Source organism: Macaca fascicularis, chromosome 6 (genome assembly GCF_037993035.2).
Source record: "Macaca fascicularis isolate 582-1 chromosome 6, T2T-MFA8v1.1".
Taxonomy (NCBI): Eukaryota; Metazoa; Chordata; class Mammalia; order Primates; family Cercopithecidae; genus Macaca; species Macaca fascicularis.
The window spans coordinates 145,471,250-145,491,655 of record NC_088380.1 but is presented as its reverse complement, the minus strand read 5'-3'; the positions used below and the strand labels follow the sequence as shown (position 1 = coordinate 145,491,655).

Below are 20,406 nucleotides of genomic sequence, written 5' to 3'. Positions count from 1 at the left end.
GCTTCTGCCCATTGGCAGCAAACCTGAAAGAGAGCTCTGACCAGCCTTTTTAGAAATAGCCTTGATTTAACCAGAGTAAGCATGCTTCTAAACTCTGCGGCTATGGTCCATTTTTTGGATCAAGCCCCTTCTGGGTGGGTTCTCTGTGATATTTAAGTCACAAGGACATAGATGGGGAACCTTCTCCATTGTATTTCTTCTCTCCTTCTGCGAAACACTTTTGAGTGTTTGTTTGTTAAATTCTGATCAGTTAGATGTTTCCTCTCCCAGCATCTCTTCTTCTGTTACAGTAGTTCATTACTTAAAGGGGAGAATCTGTCCAAGGATAGGGGGCGGGCAGTTATTGAACGATGGCAGGAAATACCGACCCTCTACCCTGATGATGACCAGCCCTGCTTCACAGCCTGTGCTGCCTGGGTAGAAGCCTGCTGGGGGAGTCTTGGGGCTTTTTTAGGGAGTTAGTGTATCCTATTGTCTCAGAATGTGTGCAAAATGTGGAATGAACAGCCCTGAGTAAAAGAGGCTGTCATGTGGCTGTGGAACAGAAGGATTTCCTTGTATTGGAGAATCCATAATCCCTTTGTTTCAGGGAAATCTCTAAGACTGACTTCTCAGGCTACTTCCCAGCCCCCATTGCATTTCACTTGCATACACAACCTTGAGGTCTAAAGCTAATTTATTTCTATCCCATTTTCTCTCAGCTTTTATTCTGCATTTAATCAGTTGCCTTGGTCCCACAGCCACTTCAGCCAGGCTGCCGGGAAAAGATTATAGCTGGCTCTGGTGCCCCAGCCTCCATCCAGAGCATCTGGCCAACATGCCAGAAAGCAGAATGTCTCAGGCCTTCCTACTCTTTCTGACTAGCAATTGCAGGACGCGGTAGGCTATAGAGACTCTTGTCATGAAGCCTTCATTTTTCAGAGCACCCGGAAAAAGGAAAGAATAAAGGCTATTTTAAAAAGCTAGCTGGGGGCTGGGCGTGGTGGCTAACGCCTATAATCCCAGCACTTTGGGAAGCCAAGGCAGGTGGATCACCTGAGGCCAGGAGTTTGAGACCAGCCTAGCCAACATGGCGAAACCCCGTCTCTACTAGAAATAAGAAAATTAGACAGGTGTGGTGACGGGTGCCTGTAATCCCAGCTACTTGGGAGGCTGAGGCAGGAGAATTGCTTGAACCCAGCAGGTGGAGATTGCAGTGAGCCGAGATTGCGCCACCGCGCTCCAGCCTGGGCGACAGAGCAAGACTCTGTCATGAGAAAAAGAAAAGCCAGCTGGGGCCTGTGTGGTGGCTCATGCCTCTAATCCTAGCACTTTGTGAGACTGAGGTGAGAGGATCACTTGAGCCCTGGAGTTTGGGACCAGCCTGGACAAAATAGTGAGATCCCATCTCTAACAAAAACAACAAAATTATCTGGGCATGGTAGGAGACCGAAGTGGGAGGATCCCTTGAACCTGGGAGGTAGAGGCTGCAGTGAGCCATGATAACGCCACTGGACTCCAGCCTGGGCAGCAGAACAAAACCCTGTCTCTAAATAAATAAAATAAATAAAAAGCCAGCTGGAAAGCATCTGGAAAATAGAATGAAAGTCACCTGCCCAATTCCAGCAGTCCTCCCCAGGTTACCTTCTACGGTTATCTGGTCATTTAGATTCTCATGGCAAGGAGTTGAGACTAAAGGCTGCTGTGGTAGAGTTGCTGTTTGGCATTAGACTGGGATCTCTGTGGGCATCCTAGAACAACCTTCCCTCATAGTGGTCACACCGGTGCCTCTGCTCTGAGCAAGTATCTTTCCACAATCCTCATTGTCTAGATGGAAAACTCTTGGGTAAGTGTACGCTCACATTGGGTTGGATACAAAGGTTCAAAGAGGAGCAAAGGCCAAAGTAAAAAATGGGACCAGGAGTGAACTAGCTGGGCAGTCCAGGAAGAGAGGGCAGGAAGAGGCAAGCCCTGGTGCCTACCTGTGTCCCTTAACGTGAAATTACTGTTGCACGCATGCGTTTCCCAAAGCTTTAGCCACGGACAGTGATCAGTGGTTGAACGGGGGAGCCTCTGTTCCCACTCAGTGCCTCTGCTGCAGTGATTTGTTCAAGACCACAGAGCCAGCTGGCAGTCAGAATGAGAAGATGAGTCAGAAACTGAGTTTTCAGGATAAGACATGGCCTTCAGATGGCATTTCCTGTGCAGTTAGAGAAGTCCTAGGATCAGAAGTGATGTGTTCCTGCAAAGTTCATGTAAAGCCACCCTCTCCAGCCCTGTAACTCACTATGAACTTTGACTTAAGTGAGCTGCAGTTTCCCCTTTTGCAAAGGAGAGAACTGTTGGGGGCTCATCAAGCTAGAAGATGCCTTTTTAAACGTGGGTCAATGTAAGCCTTTTCCCAAAAGTTTCCACCTGAGTCATTCTACAATTGTTGAAAGCAAATAAACTATCTCCTAAGATATTCAAGATACACTGTTACCAGCCTGACCAACCCCGTGAAACCCCATCTCAACGAAAAAGTTTTAAATTGGCCAGGCATGGTGGTGAGTACCTGTGGTCCCAGCTATTTGGGAGGCTGAGGCAGGAGGATCACTTGAGGCCAGGAAGTTGAAGCTGCAGTAAGCTATGACTGCACCCCTGCACTCTAAAGGAGTGCAGCCCTTGTTCCCAGCCTTCTTCCCTTCCCTCCCTCCATATCTCTCTCCCTTCCTTCCTGCCTTCCTCTCTTTCTTCCCTCCCTCCTGTGTTGCTGCCATCTGCCCTTAAATATGTGTAGTGACCACTGGGGGCCCCATTTTTCTCTTGCCATGGTGAATCTTGATGGTGTTCATGAAGTCTGTACACAGAGGTTCATTCAAACTGTATGGCTAAGATAATTTCTGAGATTTTTGGTAGAAACAGGGTTTCACTGTGTTGGCCAGGCTGGTCTTGAACTCCTGGCCTCAAGTGATCTGCCTGCCTTGGCCTCCCAAAGTGCTGGGATTACAGGTGTGAGCCACCACGCCTGGCCAGGATGTATAAGATTCTTGTTTTCCCTGTGGAACACGGTCTGACTTCTCTAGTATTTTGTTAAGTGTCCAGATTACTTACTTAAATTTAAACTTCATGTTTTCAACTCTGATTTGGTAATACAGTCACATAGCTCAAAATTCAAAGGGCACCAGAGGATATGAAAAGTATCCTCCACTGTGTCCTTCCATCGTGTCCCTTTGCTACCCTGCTTCCCTGCCTCAAGGCAACCAGTGTTGCCAGTTTCTTCTAGAGATATTTTTCCATGTTCAAATACATATTTCCATATATTGTTTTTATGCTATTTTTACATGAAAGGCAGTTTACTGTAGAGTCATCATTCTGTAATTTACTTTTTCTGTTTAACTACATAAGTATTTTGTTTGCTTATTTGGTAGAGATAGGGTCTCACTCTCACCCAAGCTAGAGTGCAGGGGTGCAGTCATAGCTTACTGCAGCTTCAACTTCCTGGGCTCAAGTGATCCTCCTGCCTCAGCCTCCCAAATAGCTGGGACCACAGGTACACACTACCATGCCTGGCCAATTTAAAACTTTTTCGTTGAGATGGGGTTTCACTGGGTTGGTCAGGCTGGTAACAGTGTATCTTGAATATCTTAGGAAATAGTTTATTTGCTTTCAATAATTGTAGAATGACTCAGGTGGAAACTTCTGGGAAAAGGCTTACATTGACCCACGTTTAAAAATGACAGTGCTTCGATTAATTAGACTTATTACTAGGCAAAATTTATTGTTTAAACGAAGGAGGTATTTGATTGTTGTGTCTAAAAGTGATTACTGATGGCTTTTTAGAGCCAGTATGACTCACAAAACATCTTTGATTTGAAGTTTGGAATGCCTATGTCATTAGTTCTGATTGGGAGTCTGTGTAATTCAAAATTTTAGTTTAAAATCTGTTGAGGCAATAAAGAAGCCACATGCTGTGTCTCTTTGGCTGCAGCATGTTCCCTCCACTGTGCTGGGACTGTTTTGTAAGAACCAAGTGTACGGGTCTGCGCTAGGTGTACAATGGCCACCAGGAGCTTTGGACTCTGGGGAGGCCCAAATGCTTTGTCTTTGCAATTGTAAAAAGTAAAAATAAAAAGCTTGGCCAGGCACAGTGGCTCACATCTGTAATCCCAACAGTTTGGGAGGCCAAGGCGGGCAGATCACCTGAGGTCAGGAGTTTGAGACCAGCCTGGCCAACATGGTGAAACCCCGTCTCTACTAAAAATACAAAATTAGCCAGGCATAGTGGTGCACACCTGTAATCTCAGCTACTTGGGAGGCAGAGGTGGGAGAATTGCTTGAACCTGGGAGGTGGAGGTTGCAGTGAGCCGAGATCACGCCATTGCACTCCAGCCTGGGTTACAAGAGCGAAACTCTGTCTCAAAAAATAAAATAAAAAATAAAAAGCTCAACTTTTCATTTTCTCTGTTGAAACCTGCTGACAAGTTAGGCTTGCTTCTAGATCCGAGTGGCCAACTGGTTTGGCCGTGGCCCTTTCCATGGTCATGCTTCTGGTAAAGAGATTATCCTCAGGGTAGGGGATGTGATGGGTGTGGTAAGAGGGCTTCATTCAGAGTGTTTGCCAGGGCAGTCACTTTAATGCTTCTATGAGAGCCAGGCTATGCGTGAATACAAAAGCCATATATTGTGCCCTTTAGAGGAGTGTGAGGGTTTAGACTCCTCAGGGCCAGCTGAAAACTTCTAGAGGTCCTACACATTGAAAATAATATGGTGCCCTATCTTCCCTGACCTCCCTGCCTTCATAAATAGGTAATGTAAAATAAACGTAATTCTAAATTTTAGATTAAGTCCTCTGGTCCCAGAATGGATGACTAGTTAGATTTTTTTTTAAATAATGCAATCCCAGCACTGTGGGAGGCCAAGTGGGTGGATCCATTGAAGCCAGGAGTTCAAAACCAGCCTGGCCAACAAGGTGAAACCCCGTCTGTACCAAAAAAGATACAAAAAGCAACCAAGAGTGGTGGTGTGTGCCTGTAGTCCCAGCTACTTGGGAGGCTGAGGTGGGAGGATCACTTTAGAAGGTCACAGTGAGCTGTGATCGCGCCACTGTACTCCAGCCTGGGTGACAGAACCAGGCCCTGTCTCAAAATAAAATAAAATAATGTATCATAAATAAAACAAAATAGTGCATCAAATATCAAATTGACCCAATTTTTTTTTTCGCCTCACATGTTTTAGGTACCCATGTTTTGCCCAAGGACAAATTGAGTCTTTGTGTTGTCTGATCCAATGTTAGGAGTTTCTGATTCTTCTGAGGAGCTGCCCTTTTCCAAGGATTTGGGGGCAGGAATTATGTTACAGTGTCAAGAATTTTGAAGTTAAAATTGTTTTTGTTTATTTACAAATGTCTTTGTCCGAACAGAACTTTAAAGTAGCTTTGAAATTTTTCTTCAAGAAATGTATTTTCTTTTTGAGTGTTCCTTGATAAAATCAGTCTTAATTTCAGTTCAACTAGTGTGTAAAAACACACAGTGAGTGATTATTAGTCCCCGAAGGAGGCAAGACAGATGGAGCCTAGAATGGAATTGGCTTTATGATTAATTGAATCCTTGAAGAGTTGAATAGAGTTAGAGCTGATTCGGCCCAATCAGCGCCTTGAGACGGCTGGTGCTGTCCCGTGCCTGGGAGAGGAAAGGGTCACAATAACCCAGATTTATCCTCTATTAAAATGGATTGGATGTATGCACCAGACGGTTCCCATTTTTAAACCATTGATGCAGGATAATTGGAATGGAAACAAACAAGATTAGAACTAGATTACAGGTATTTGTGCAAGTTGCCTCCTAAATCAATCAGAGTCCATGATTTGTTCAGAGGGTGCATTATCATTAGAGTGAATCATTGAAACTCAGAGGCACATCTGGAGCTGTCCAGCCAGGAGGGGAGGCAGGGGAAGGGCAGTAGAGAGCTGCTTGGAGTTGGGAACTAGGTACAACTCCAGAGTGCTTTTCTGTCTTTCTGGGCAGAAGTCTTCCAGAGAGAATTTAATTTTGCTCTTTTTTCTTTACAGCAGGGATGCATAATGTGTAGGTTTGAAATAACTGCCTCTTCACTTTAGTGAATGGACACTTTTTTAATGTTTGGATCAAACAGACACCTGGGGTAGCTGCTGCCTGTGGGGACCCTGCAATCCACGGGGAGGGTAGGGAGAGGGCCTGGCGCTATAGGTGGACTAGCCATATTAATCACCAAGTCCGTTAGGATGATGGGTGCCCTGCTGCCTTGCCAGGGGGCCTGTTAGTACAGAACATCATCTGCGGAGCTAGAGATTGCAGGGTTTGCCTTCATCAGTGGGCTTTACTTCACTGGCCAGGCACTGAGGAAGCCCACGTTCCCGCCCATGGCTCTGCCACCACCTATCTCTAGCCATGGCCATGGGGTGGGAGGTGATGGAAACATGTCCAGGGGTCTGGACATGGGATACAGTCTTGTGTTGACAGGCAGAGAACTGACATTTAAGTATCATTTTACTTCTGTGGGACTTTAAGTCTCTCTGTGAAAACAAGAGCACTAGATACAAGGTTCTTTCTGGCTTGAGAAGTGTGCCGTGAGTTCTTTCCTTCCTGAATTGTATACCAATGCCAAGTCCCTGGCAGCATGCTGGGTTAGGCCCATAGAAGCTTCATGTGATAGGCAAGTCTCACCATTACCTTTGAACTACACTGGTTTGTTTCTGTTCTTTTTTCCATTTTGAGCTGCCGTGAGTCAGGCTGCAGGCAGCTCATTTACACAGGAGTCAGCCGGAAGGAAGGTGGCTTGAATTCTACTTTCGTTTTGTCATGGGAGGTGTTTTCCTGCGGAATTGCTAATCAGGCAGGTCAGAGGGAGCCATAAGGGATCTCACTCCTCCCTAGATGGAAACAGGTACAGCAAAGCCTCTCAGAGGAGGCCAAAAACAACTCCCCTGACAGCATTTCTTAACTCTGGCACTCTCAAAATTGAACATACTTAAAATATCCCCCAGGGGTGGAGGTGAGGTTTCTTAGTCCTGCATCAGAGCTGGTGAACCAGGGCCCATGCCACACCCTTAGGGTGCTGTAGAGATGAGAGCTGAGCCCTGCTTCTCTTCTCTCCATGTGCCCACTGCCATGTCCTGCCATTACCTCGGCCCCTCTAGCTGCTCTGGCTGTAGCTTCCACTGCTGCCATTGTGCCAGGCTCAAATGAGTTTAATTTGTCTATTTTGCTGGTGTCCCCTTTGTGAAGAATAGCGCCTGAGAAGCATCTCATCCCCGTGTCTGATACAGCCTTTGTTCTTACCAGAGGCATCGCCCTGCTTTCCAGCTCAGCCTCAGCTGGACCCTTTGCCCACACCCTAGCTTGGGCCCTCAAGAGCAAGCAGAGCTCAGATTTTCCTTCTTGCTTTTGTCTGGGTATAAGGGGATGGTAGGGGTTGGTAATCCCACTTGGGAGGCTATGTCTGATTCGCTAGAGCTCACAAGCCTCAAGAATGCATAAGAAACTCGGTGTGGTGGCTCACGCCCGTAATCCCAGCACTTTGGTAAGCTAAGGTGGGTGGATCACCTGAGATCAGGAGTTCGAGACCAGCCTGGCCAACATGGCAAAACCCCATCTCTACTAAAAATACAAAAATTAGCCAGGCATGGTGGCGCATGCCTGTAGTCCCAGCTGCTTGGGAGGCTGAGGCAGGAGAATCACTTGAACCTGGGAGTCACAGGTTGCAGTGAGCCAAGATCACCCCACTGCACTCCAACCTGGGTGACAGAGTCTCCAGAGCAAGACTCTGTCTCACAAACAAAACAAAACAAAACAAAACAAAAACAAAAAACATGAGGGAGGGTTGGTGGTATAGTATCAGTCCTGCCTGAGACTAAGTAGTCTTTGGCATCCAAGTTCTAAGGAGTTCATTCCTGTTTTGTACTTGAGCCTGGATATTACCTCTCATCTGCCTTGAGTGCTGTTTCTCCTGAAGTCCTGCAAGTGCAGCTGCTCTATTCAGTGACAAGAGGACAGACCAGACCCTTGAGCCCGCTGGTTATATAAGGTGCAGGAGAACTTATTCAGTGCCCTTCTCAGCCTTTGATTTTTCAGATCTTGATTGGAACCTATCCTCTGCACCAGGGGCGCATTCTAGCTGCCTTTGCTAATCCCCTGACATAGCCCAGTGTGAGAGGAAGCTTTGATTTTAGCCTTCAGGATGACACACACTACTTGTGGCCCCCTGGCCCACCTATCTGCCTGATGCCCAGAGCTGTGGGCAGGGTATGTATCATGGAGATGGCTGGATGAGCTGTTTCCGCAGAGGAAGCTCTTGTCTAGGGGTGGTTAGGATCCATCTCTGGGAGGAGAGGGATGTTCACTTGGCATGTGTCTCACAGAGACTGTCTCTGCTTGGGCATCACTGTCATTCCTGTTCATAGTTTCTGCCAGGCCTCACACTTGGGTGTAGAGTTCTGTGTTGGGGAGGGGTGGAGCATGGGAGTCCGGGCAGGGTAGAGTGGGTAGTTGGACAGGAATCACCTTGGACACACATCTGTGTGCCTCATGGGTAAGAATGGTCCTGTCCGTGCCCTGCCTTCCTTTGTGTGGCACTCCAGCCTCTGACTACTAAGTAGGTGTGAATTTCTTTTTTTTTTGAGACAGTGTCTCACTCTGTCACCCAGGATAGAGTGAAGTGGCATGATCTTGGCTCACTGCACCCTCTGCTTTCTGGGTTCAAGCGATTCTCATGCTTCAGCCCCCCTGAGTTGCTGGGACTAATAGGTGCATGCCACCCTGCCTGGCTAATTTTTGTATTTTTAGCAGAGAAGGGGTTTCACCATGTTGCCCAGGCTGGCCTCAAACTCCTGACCTCAGGTGATCTGCCTGCCTCAGCCTCCCAAAATGCTGGGATTACAGGCATGAGCCACCACACCTGACTGGTAGGTGTGATTTTTTTTTTTTTTTTTTTTGAGACGGAGTCTCACTGTATCGCCCAGACTGGAGTGCAGTGGTGTAATTTCGGCTCACTGCAACCTCCGCCTCCTGGGTTCAAGCAGTTCTCCTGTCTCAGCCTCCAGAGTAGCTGGGATTACAGGTGTGCGCCACCACACCCAGTTAATTTTTGTATTTTTAGTAAAGATGGGGTTTCACCATGTTGGTCAGGCTGGTCTCGAACTCCTGACCTCATGATCCACCCGCCTCAGCCTCCCAAAGTGCTGGGATTACAGACGTGAGCCGCCGTGCCCGGCCAGGTGTGATTCTTGATGGCACACAGGAAGAGGAAGACTAAGCCAAGAAGTGGTCATGTCTAAGGGCTTCCCACCAAGAGGATGCTTTTTGGAATAGTGCTTGATGCCACCCTCCACCCATGGGTGTTTTGTTAGAAGGTTAACTTTGCTCTACATCTGAAAAGAACTATGCTAGGGAAGTTCTGTCCTAAGGAGATGCCATCCAGGGATGCAGAGGGCCCCAGAGACCAGGAGCACAGGCATCCCACTGACTTGTACAGTGACCTTGGCCAAACCCCTTGGCCTCTCCTGCCCTTTACTGTAAGTGGGGAATATTCTCCTACTCCTCCTGGAGCCATGGAGAGATAGATGAAATTGTCCCTATAAAGTGCTCTGATTGTCTTGGAAGAAAAATGTTGTATCACTGCCAGTTGTTGTTGTTATTAATAGTGACACTTAAAAATCGATAGGGCATTGCTCTGAGGAGCTGCAAATACTGCCCATGGCTGGCTGTTTTCCAGTTTATTCTCACCTTTTCCTAATGGAGGGAGGGGCAGATGCTGCCCACCCTGCACACCTTGCTGGTGGTTGGGAGGATTAATCTTGAGGTAATGAGAACAACTGGGGCCCATGAACTGGACAAATGCATTTGCCAGCTGGGCTTGTTGCCCATGGCAAGCATGCTCAGGGAGGCCAGCTCGTTTGACAAAAGTTTACTGAATTTCAACTCTGTTACACTCTTAGCGGATAGGAAGATGCATTTGGCATGGTTACTGCCCTCAAAATGTTTAGCATCTAGACCAAGACATGAAGAATATTTAGAAAAAAGAGTACCTACAACGTGTCAGGCACCGAACTAAGAGAGTCACTACATGTTCTCATTGCATCTGGCCAAGTAAGTACTATTATGGAGTAAAGACAGTTACTATTTCCATTTTATGCATGGAGAAACTGAGGCTCGGGGAGGTTAAGTACTTACCTAGTGTCGCCCAGATAGACTGTGTCAGAGTCAAGACATGAACCCAGGCAGCGTGACTTCAAAGCCAGACTTTTAACCACAGTGTGGTGCCAAGTGGTGATAAATGCTGAGAGAGAGAAAAAAAAAGAAAGAGAGATTGAGAGCACGCGAGAGCAGGCATGAGCGTGGGAGAGCAAGCGCTTTTCCTACAGGACTGACTGGGGTGAGATTTGTGCATCTGGGACAGAACAGGAACTCTGCAGTCCCTGCCCGCCACTGGCCCACATACAATTTGGGTTCCTGTTGTTTTCTCTGTCCATGAATCATACTGAGCTTTACTCCTTGCCTTTATTTTCATGTGCCATCGGTCAGATCTAATCCCGGGGGAAATATCCTGGTGCATGTGTATCAGCAGTGGGCAGAGGATAAGAAACTTGATTTCAGTGCCTCACTAGTCCCATGAAATGACTCTCATGAAATACTCCCGTATGATCTGGACTCTGGGGAGGATAATTTGGGGACTCTCCCCTCCTTTTTTGTTACATTGGTTCTGGTGCCTCTGTAGTTGGATTCTCCAGTGGAGTCCTCCATTCACTTGCTGCCTCTCACCAGGGAATCTTTTGGGGACTATTGAGAACCTGAGTCACCTCTGAGGCATGAGTGCCATTCTCAGCTTGTGGTCCCAGACACCGAATGCTTCTCACAAGAAATCTCCTTCTTACTGGAGACAGGCACCCAGGGTGAACCTTTTTTTTTTTTTTTTTTTTTTTTTTTGAGACAGAGTTTCACACTGTTGTCCAGGCTAAAGGGCAGTGACGTGATCTTGGCTCACTGCAACCTCTGCCACCTGGGTTCAAGCGATTTTTCTGCCTCAGCCTCCCAAGTAGCTAGGATTACAAGTATGCACCACCACACCCAGCAAATTTTTGTATTTGTAGTAGAGATGGGGTTTCTGCATGTTGGCCAGGCTGGTCTCAAACCCCTGACCTCAAGTGATCCGCCTGCCTTGGCCTCCCAAAGTGCTGGGATTACAGGTGAGAGCCACCATGCCTGGCCCAGGGTGAACCTCTGATAAGAACGCGAGGCCGCCATGGCAGCATTAGACCTGCCACACTGGGAGGAGATTTTGCCTGTTGTCACCAAGCATAGGAGAGGGACTCTGCCATTGGGGAGGGGGTCAAGCACAGTATTTTTAGCAAGCAATCCTTTATTGTTTATTCAGCCACTTTAAAAATAGATACCACCCTTTCTTTCTAATTGGCACCATTTTTCATCCTCTGTCCTTGCTTTTCATACACTGAGCTGTTCATGAATATTTATTTACCTTCCCAGAGGCAACTCCATATATGTGTGTGTGCGTGCGTGTGCCTCTAAAACTCACTGCCCTCCTTCCTTTCCCTCATGAAAGGTGACACAGTGGAAGTCCAGGATGGAAGGGCAAGGGCCCTTGGTTTGAATACCTTTCTTGATGCTGCAACTGATGAGTTTCCAGACCTCTCTTTTGGACCCCTGCTTGTCTCTTAGGTTACCTCCTTCCCTGCAATGGGACTCATAGACTGGTTGTCCAAACTGTCCACGTTTTTTAGCACTCAGCCAACCTTAAGCACCCATATCACGCCTCCAACCTGTTTGCCTGACTGAAGTGTTTCCCCTTGGCAGTCAAGTCTAGGATCCCTGAGGTGCTTTGATGAAGCACCCTGGCTTGGACATTCAGCTCTTCAGACTTATTTCATTGTTCTTGGCAAAGGCTATAGAAAAGGCAAGTTCATAGGCAAAATGTGGAAACAACCCGAATATCTGTCAACTTTATCTTTTGACTTCATCTCTTTTTCCTCAGTATAGCCGCTTCCCGTCAGCCATGCTGACACACAGGCCCCTAGCGGTTTTGTAAAGCAAGAGCCTAGAGCCCCCTTTGGGGGTGTTGCTGTATGCTGAGGATTCTGGAGAGAACCTCCCCCATGTGACTGGGCCCTTCTGCCTGAGTTGTCCCCATTCCTGAGCCATTGTTCTGTCTTTTGCTCACCCAGGTGGCTGAAAAGACAGGATGACTACCTGAGCTTTTCAGCCAGGGAGTTTGTTATTGATGATGTCGTTCACTTCTCAGGAGTTTTGCATCTAACACTGCCCCTATGCTCTCGTGGAAGACCACATTCTCTCACTCTTTACAGATCCTCTAGACAGAAATGATTCCAGATATCATTATGTTCACTCCTGCATCCTGGCAAGGAACCCTCTCTCGTAGCCATTCCCAACACTCATCTTGTCTGGCCTTAAAAATTAATTTATTCATTAAAAAATATGAATTAGCTGGGTATGGTGACTTACGACAGTAGTCCCAACTACTCAGGAGGCTGAGGTGGGAGGATCACTTGAGCCTGGGAGGCAGAGGCTACAGTAAGTGAGATCACGACACTGCACTCCAGCCTGTGTGACAGAGTGAGACCCTGTCTCAAAAAAAAAATTATTAAAAAATGTGATGACTACCTATTATGTGCCAGGCATTTTGCTAGACTGAGGATGTGGTGGTGAACAAGACAGAGAGGTGTTTCTTTTTACATGTCAGAAGTTGATTTTTTAGTCAGTAGGTCATCAAAATTAAATACTCTTGTGCTTCAAAAGACACTATCAAGAAAGTGAAAAGGAAAACCACAGAATGGGAGAAAATTTGTATAAATCATATATCTGGTAAGGGACTTTTACCTAGAATACATAAAGAATGTTTGCAACTCAACAACAGAAAACAACCTAATTAAAAACTCCTACAATTCTACAATAAAAAGCTGACCCAATTAAAAAATAGGCAAAGGATCTGAATGGACAGCTGTCCAGAGAAGATAATGCACATGTGCAGTAAGTACATGAAATGATGCTCAACATCATTAACTCCCAGGAAAATGCAAACCCAAACCACAATGAGAGAACACTGTGCACTCAAAAAGATAGATAATAACGTGTTGACAAGGATGTGGAGAAATTGGGACCCTCATATACTGCTAGTGGGAATGTAAATTGATCCAGCCATTTTGAAAAACACTACTAGTTCCGCAAATGGTTAAACATAGAGTTGTCATGTGATCCAGCAATTCCACTGCTAGGTGTGTACCCAAGAGAAGTGAAACCATATTCCACACAAAAACTTGTACATGCATGTGCATAGCGTCAATATTCAGAACAGCCAAAAAGTGGAAACAACCCAAGTATCTGTTGACTGAGAAGCGGGTAAATATAATGTGGTATATCCATACAATGGAATATTTAGCAATAAAAAGAAATGAAGTACTGATGCGTATTATGAATGGATGAAACTTTTAAAAAGTCGAAGTGAAAAAAGCTAGTCACAAAGCACCACATACTGGATGATTCCATCTCTGTGGAATGTCTGGAATATTAAAATCCGTAGGGCCTAGTGCTGAGGGAGTGGGAGTTAGGAAGAGCTGGGGGGGGGAACTAATAGGTATGAGGGGGCAATGAAAATGCCTTAAAATTGTGGTGATATGTTGCACAACTCTGTGAATACACAAAAAGCTATTGAATTGTACACTTTAAATGGGTGAATTGTGTGGTATGTGAATTTTACCTCAGTAAATCATTTTTAAGTCAGTAATATGTGTTATGAAGAAAATAAAATAGGATGATAACAGGGTTCTTTAGATGAGTGAGTTAGACTTTTCTGAAGAGATGTCATTCTGGCCTAAACTTAAATATAGATGGAGTCAGCCATATGTACATTAGGCCAAGGGTTTTCCAGGCAGCAGGAATAGCCAGTGCAAGGGTCCTGAGGTAGGGACAAGCTTGGCTAGTTGAGGAAGCAGCCAGAAGGTGAGTGTGGCTGGAATGGAGTGAGCCAAAGAAAGACTAAGAAGAGGTGAGGTTGGGGAAGTTGGCAGTGCACCTACAGACCTAGGTGAACTAAATTTGGATTTTATTCTAACGGTAGCAGGAAGCCACTGATGTCTTTTAATTAAGGGAGTAACAAGATCTGATTTACATTTTAAAAATGATCCCCTGGCTTGGCTCAGTGGCTCACACCTGTAATCCCAGCACTTTGGGAGGCCAAGGGAGGTAGATTGCTTGAGTCCAAGAGTTTGAGGCTGCAGTGAGCTATGATTGCACCACTGTGCTCCAGCTTGGGTGACAGAGCGAGACCCAGTGTCAAAAATAAAATAAAATAAAAAAATAAAAGATTCCTTTGATTGCTTCACAGGAGAGAAGGAACTCTTCGTGGTTTCAGACTACAGCACTGCCTACCTTGTTATCTTAAATCTCTCACGGGAGGAAGCTCTTCCTGGTATCTAGTTCAAGTCACCTCCTCTCATCAGGATTTTGGGTGTTAGATCTGATGGCCGTGATAGTGCTCCATAACTAGGAAGCTTATTGTTCCCCAGATTAGGCTATAGAGTCAGAAAGCTTCGTATCTTTCCATGTTTGTGGCTACTCTCATCATAAGATTGTGGCTATCCAGACTCAGGACCGTGATGTCTGCCTGATTTTCCATTGCTAGGGCTGTCTTTGGCTGTGGTACCTGGTCCTAAGATGAGTAGAGCAATCCCGCCACTTCCACCAGCTAGCAGCATACCTACTTCCTTCCTCTGAGGTGGAGGACAATCTGGAGGGTTAAGCAACACAGGGTGCTGTGTGAATGGGCTTTCTAATGGATCCAGGTAGCTCTTGGGAAACTGTGTGAGAAGCTCAGGATGTTGTGAGAAGCTTTCAGGGAGTCAGCTCAGGATGGAGGTGCACTTCTCTGGGAAACGTGATGGATAGCACATAGTGATTAGAGCTTTGCTTGCTCTACAAATATATTTTTTTAATTTCATATGTATTGTTTCCTCTGACTAAGTAATATATTCTCAGTGTAAGCTTTTCAAACATTAAAGTAATATGTAATATAGAAAGTTGAAATTATACCAAAAAGACATAGATCAGTTACAGAGATGAACTCCTAATGGTGGTTTATTTACTCATGCAGCAAATATTTATTGAGTCCCTACTATGTGCTTCCTCTGAGGATTGCGATGAAAAATAAGAGAGGTAATGGCTGGCGTAGTGGCTCACGCCTGTAATCCTAGCACTTTGGGAGGCCGAGGCAGGCAGATCGCCTGAGGTCAGGGGTTCGAGACCAGCCTGGCCAACATGGTGAAACCCCATCTCTACTAAAAATACAAAAAAATTAGACAGGTATGGTGGCGCATGCCTGTAATCCCAGTTACTCAGGAGGCAGAGGTTACCGTAAGCTGAGATCGTGCCACTGCATTCCAGCCTGGGTGACAGAGTGAAACTGCCTCAAAAAAAAAAAAAAAAAAAGAGAGGTAATATAAGAATACTGAGCATGCACCAGGCACCTAGTAAGCATTCAGTAATGGTAGCTTCCAGTATTGTTGTTACTGTCATCCTGACTGGAGGCAGAGGTATGGGCATCGTGAATATTTTCTGCAGCTTTTCCTCGACTGGAGGGCTGGGATATCTGGGCCGTGAAGGTCATTGTTTTTTCTCATATAGTGTTCTAAGACCTTAGGGGCTTAGTCAGGGCCTTTAGTGCCCTCTGGCCCTGATACCAGGTCTGGTTCTTCTATGGATACGTCACTTCTGGAAACAATGTGTGAAGCAGCCGTTTTCCCTCTTGTCCAGTTTATTAGCTATGTGTTGTTGTATAACAAATTATTCTCAGACGTAGTGGGTTAAAACAACAGTAATAATTTATTATTTTTCTGTTTCTTTGGGTCAGGAATTTGGAAGTGCAGGCAGGGTATTTACTGGGGCTGAGGATCTGCTTCCAGTTGACATGCCTGGCTGGTTGATGCCAGCTGTTGGTGAGAGGCCTCGGTTTCTCTCTCGGTGAGCCTCTCCACAGGGCTGTGCAGGTTTCGCCATGGCTTCCCCCGGAGTAAACAACATAGGACAGCAGGATGGAGACTTCAGTTCTTTTTGTGACCTAACCTTAGAATTTGACACCATCACTTCCTCTTTATTCTTTTGGTCACATAGATCATCTACAATTAATGTGGGAGGCACCAACACAAAGGCTGGAATCACTGGTGGGGATCACCGATGACCGTGCCGGAGACTGGCACCACACCTACTATCCGGGGACTCTGTCCTAGGCACTGTGGAAGGAGACCCCACACACGCAGGGACAGTCAGTCACCTCATGGACCCTTGTCTGAGGCAGGTGTTCACTGCAGCTCGCAGGGCCTGTGCCCTTCCCCCGTGCTCTGGCCTCACGGTGCTGAGCTGTCCAGCTCAGTAGCTGCCTCTTGGCTGAAGTGGTGGTGTGTCAGGGGAGGACAGTGGTTTCATTTTTGAGTCTTTGATCATGAGAGAAGACTGAGCTCTTCTGGAAGTCTGCCAGTGGCTTGTGCTTCCAGACACTGGATTTCTTGAAACGGATTGACCAGCTTACCAGCCCCTTGCTACAGGCTTCTTGCCAACCTTTCAGAGGAGGGAGCCATTTTCTTACCTTGAAATCCAGTCATTTCAAGATGAGAGTAGACAGTATTATACTAAAAATGGGCTGTTTTTATCCTTTACAGTTTTATGTCTTCTGTAAGGAAGACTTAAAAGTGGGAGAGGTAAGAAGTAGGTGGCAAAAGAACTTCTTGAGTAAGATCCTGGGCTATGGATGGACATACGGCTTGTTGCTGTGTATCTCTGGGCAAGTTACTTAACCTAAGCCTCAGCTTCCTCAGCTCAGAGAAGAAGACGACAGTGGTGCTTCACAGACTCATGTGAGGATTAAATGTGATAATGTAGGATGACACACATGAAGCTCACAGCATAGAACACAGCACATTGTAAGGAAATACAGCAAGAGCTGTCACTAAAATATTGTTAATGTTAATATCATCATCATCCTTATGCTCATTGACTCTGAGTGAGACCGAGAGAGGGGCATTGACTTACCAAGCAACATAAAGGAAACCTAGGCCGGGAAACAGGGTCTCCTTCCCTCTCTAGCTTTCATACTTTCCATATTGAATGTTCTTCCACATGATGCCTGAACCACAAATAGAAGTTTGGGCAACTCCCAATTATCCCTAGTGTGAATAATTCACTCTGAGATAATCTGTGTGCCTGGCTGGCTTCCCAAATCAGCTGAGTGGATTATTCTCCTCTTTCAATTATTCAACAGTACAAGTAATTGGGAGCTGGCATTAGAATGTAAAGGCCGTGAGGTCATCTCCTGTTGTTCTCAGTTGCGCAGCCCTGCCAGTGGTGATGTTTCAGAGCAGTGCGGAGGCTGTAGAGCAGAGCCCAAAGTGGGAGGACAGAGGTGGTGACAGGCATGATGGTGAAGAATGAAGGCCCTCAGATGGCAGGCTGGGGGAGGTGAAGTTAACAGCCACAGGCAGGAGAGCCCAGGAGGAATGGTTTATAAAGGCTGCCTTCCCTCTCCCTGGGCTGTGGAGAGAGACCCCGTTGCAGCCTAGTTCACCCTTTCCTGAGGAGCTCTTTGGATCTAGCTTTTGGTTCTGGAATGTTAGTGTATCCTGGAGTCTTTTAAAACATGACCAGCCACCCCGTTCTCTTCTGTTTGCTGCTCAATTTGATATGAAGGGGTGCACGGGGAGACCTGAGGAGCCTCTTCTTTCTGGAGGGTAGGGTCTCTACATTGAAAATAGCATGTGTAGAAGTGTGATCCATTCATATAAAAAGTAAATGGGTAAAGATTTATATATAAATTTATATTGCACATATATTTTTAAATATGTGATATAAAAATCTGGGCCGGGCGTGATGGCTCATGCCTATAGTCCTAGAACTTTGGGAGGCTGAGGCAGGAGGATCACTTGAGCCCAGAGTTTGAGACCAGCCTGGGCAATATAGTGAGACTTAGTCTCTACAATAACAACAACAAAAATTAGTCAAGGCTGGGCACGGTGGCTCACACTTGTAATCCCAGCACTCTGGGAGGCCACGGTGGGAGGATCACTTGAGCTCAGGAGTTTGAGGGGAACATAATGAGACCTCAGCTCTATATTAAAAAACAATTTAGTCGGGTGCAGTGGCATATGTCTGGTCCCAGCTACACAGGAAACTGCGACAGGAGGATCATTTGAGCCTGGGAACTCAAGGATGTAGTGAGCTGTGATCACACCACTGTACTCCAGCTTGGGCGACAGAGCGAGACCCTGTCTCAAAAAAAAAAAAAAAGAAAAAACTCCGCTCTTACCTCTGATGGTCTGAGAAACAGGGACTTTTTCTTTCTATTTTGCACTCTTCTATACTGCTTGTTTTTTTTTTTTTTTTTCTTTACCATGAACTTACATGATTTATAATTATTTAAATTACTTATTATAAAATAAGACACAGAAGTTGCTGTTGGGTTTTCTGGCATGAGCCCTTTGAATTCTGTTTTAACATTCATGATCACTCTCTGGGCCACTTTATCCTTATACAACCTTTAATTGTATAAGGATAACCTTTAATTGGCTTGGGCTTGAGGGGGGGACTCATCAGTTTGCCCAGATCCCTTCAGGCAGGTGGCCAGGCAGGCGTTGCTCCTGCTGTACTGTAGGAATACTGTGGCCAGCCTCAGCTCCATGCTGGGACTGAACAAGCACTTCTCTACCCCTGTCACTGGGACCTCAGGCCTGGGTTGTTGTCCTCCCTCCTGCTCTTACTGCCCCTCTGTCCCCCTTGCCTGAGGACCCAGGACCCGTTTGTCCTGGACTTGGTGGACCCAGGGTTACCCTCATGTTACCCACATAGTCCTCTCTTTGCCTCTGGGGAGAAGGATTAAACTCTTGGTTCAGGTACTATTTTGAGGTATTTGTCCAAGTTTAATAGTTGTGAAGGAAGGAAAAGGTTAGTTGCTGTTTGAACTGTTTCTCTGAAATTAACAAAAATTAGTTTGTGGCTCAAGAAAAACTGTGTGAGCTCAGTTTCTGGAGGGTCATAGTTTCTGAGGTTCTCTCCAGGTTTAGCTGGTGCTTGGTTCCAGCCTGTGCTGAAGAAGGGCAGGGAAAAAGTGGGAGGGAGGAGCTTTCTTGTCTCTGGGGCTCTTAACAGCTGTAGTAAATTGTGGCATGTGTGGAGCAGCAGCAGAGCCAGCCCGAGGAGCTCTGAGCCAGAGGGTCCACCCATGGGAAAGCTGCTTTTTAGCCCAGCTTGAGGTTCTTACTCCTGGACCCAGCATGGCTGCGTTGAACCAGACCTTCAAACATGGCTCTGAGTACCAGGCATGGCTAGAGCATTTAAGTACTCCACGTGGGAGCTAAGCTTTGTCTTTCTGCATTTCTAGGAATGGCCTCAGTGGACAAGTAGTGGTGGCAGAAAGAACTGGGTAACCAGATGTTGGCTAGCACCACTGCTTTCGGCGGGTCCCAGGTTGTTGGTGAAGTCAACAGAATCACTTAAGAATGTGCAGAACTCAGGAACTGAAGCCTCATGATTCTCCTGCTAGATCTGGCTTCCAAAGGTCCCCATAACCCCCATCCCCAGCTGGCCTTGGAACAATGAGGCCTCCTATGTCTCAGCTCTCCCCAGGGACCCTACAGAGCTCATTCTGGGCTCTTGGAGGATGTCATCTGTGTGGCCTGAAGGAGACCTGAGTTTCTGGAGACCCTTGAGAAGGGAAGCTGCTTTGATAATTAGCCAGAGAGATGACTGAGCCTGTTGGTTGGAGCCCAATGAGGGTATTAGAAGAGTGTGCAGTGGGCCCTGCAGGTGAGGAAAGGCCAAGGACCTCTTTTCCTTCAAGCCAGGTTGTTGGGAGAGCCCCACTGTGAGCCCTTTGTGCTAGGCATTGAGCAAAGTGGCAGCTTTTGTGGTGCTGGGGATGTGGGAAGTTTTCTACTTTTGCAGCTATTATGCTGAGTTTCCCTCCCTCCCCAGGATGTAGGGCTATACTGGAATAGAGAGCTATCCTGTGAAACCATTGGTGTGAATGGGGAGAAAATCTGGGCTGAGCCTCGTCCCCACCCTTGACCCCGTCAAAGGTGCTGAGGTTTCCAGGTTCAGGGGAGTTAATCTTTATGGTCTGTGCTCTGAGAAGAAGATTCAAGTTAGTTGGTGAGAAAACCCTGCAAAGAGTTGGCTGCTGGGGGAACTCCTCACTATGCTTTTAGTGCTATGTAGATGTCCTAAGTGGAGCTGTTTGAAGTCGAAAAGGTCCTGTGCATGGTCTCAGGGGCAGGTCTGCAAGGATGGGCTGCTTTTAGAAGTACAAGCAGCAGGGCCTTTGGAGCATTTCAAGCTGATAGGTCACATGGGATCTCTGCAAACAAATCTCCAACCAGACTGTTAATAGACTTGGCCACCT

General features: G+C 46.5%; 1 protein-coding gene and 1 long non-coding RNA gene across 10 annotated transcripts in view; one reads left to right on the top strand and one right to left on the bottom strand.

Moving 5' to 3' along the window:
• The window catches only part of SIL1 (SIL1 nucleotide exchange factor), a 242,322-nt gene that overhangs the window by 197,720 nt on the left and 24,196 nt on the right, over positions 1-20,406 (top strand). The gene's annotated exons all lie outside the window — the stretch shown is intronic.
• The window catches only part of LOC102133692 (uncharacterized), a 52,578-nt gene that overhangs the window by 14,724 nt on the left and 17,448 nt on the right, over positions 1-20,406 (bottom strand). Inside the window, exon 3 of the long non-coding RNA XR_278280.5 lies at positions 10,167-10,272. This is a non-coding gene — a long non-coding RNA (uncharacterized lncRNA). The remainder of the gene's footprint in view (positions 1-10,166; positions 10,273-20,406) is intronic.